Below are 1,077 nucleotides of genomic sequence, written 5' to 3'. Positions count from 1 at the left end.
GTCTATTTGTTAAGTCAGGAACACAAATCTTCTGTAGATTTCACTAAATTTTTCTGTTTGATCTCATTATTTCCTGTATGACAAATGTTAAAAATCGACCAATGTTATTATAGATTTATCAGTTTTCCTTAGAATTTTGTCAGATTCTGCTCTGTATATTTTAAGGCTATGCTGTTACATCTGTAATTTCCTCATGACTTAATTTATTCAACCATTCATTTCCTGAGCACCTACCATGGGCCAGGTGTTGTTCAAGACTGTGAAAATAAAACCTGGCATCAAACAAGACAGAATTATGATTCCTTTCATTATTAAATAATGATATTCTTTATCACAAATAATACTTTTTGCTTTAACATTTACTCTGTATAATAATAATGTTGGTGTACCAGCTTTTTAAAAATGTATATTTTCCTGGTATTTTTTGAAAAATCTTTTTTTTTCATCAACATATGGCAGGAATTTGTTGTTTTTTAAATCCATTCTGACAATAGCTGACTTTTAAAAAATGCCTATTTATTTATTTTGAGGTGGGGAGGGGTAGAGAGATAGGGAAAGAGAGAGTCCCAGGCAGGCTCTGCACTGTCAGCACAAAGCCTGATATGGGGCTCGATCTCACAAACTGTAAGATCATGATCAAGATGGGGATCCCAAGAATGGGATGTTTAACTGACTGAGGCACCCAGGTGTCCCTAAGAATAGGTGACTTTTGAGGGAGTCAGAAAAATCATCCCTTTTCTTTTGAGTACTGATATATTTGGTATTAATTTTAGCAAGTTATTTTCTATTTACCCTGTTCTTTCTTTATTTCTCTTTTCCTGTCAAGTATTGTCTTGATTTTTTAAGTCCTCTTTTTCTTTCTATTCGTTGGAAAGTTGTATATTACATATCTATATTTTTAAATTTTTTTCTTCAACGTTTTTATTTATTTTTGGGACAGAGAGAGACAGAGCATGAACGGGGGAGGGGCAGAGAGAGAGGGAGACACAGAATCGGAAACAGGCTCCAGGCTCCGAGCCATCAGCCCAGAGCCTGACGCAGGGCTCGAACTCACGGACCGCGAGATCGTGACCTGGC

Source organism: Felis catus, chromosome A3 (genome assembly GCF_018350175.1).
Source record: "Felis catus isolate Fca126 chromosome A3, F.catus_Fca126_mat1.0, whole genome shotgun sequence".
Lineage (NCBI taxonomy): Eukaryota > Metazoa > Chordata > Mammalia > Carnivora > Felidae > Felis > Felis catus.
Note: the sequence above shows the minus strand (reverse complement) of the source record.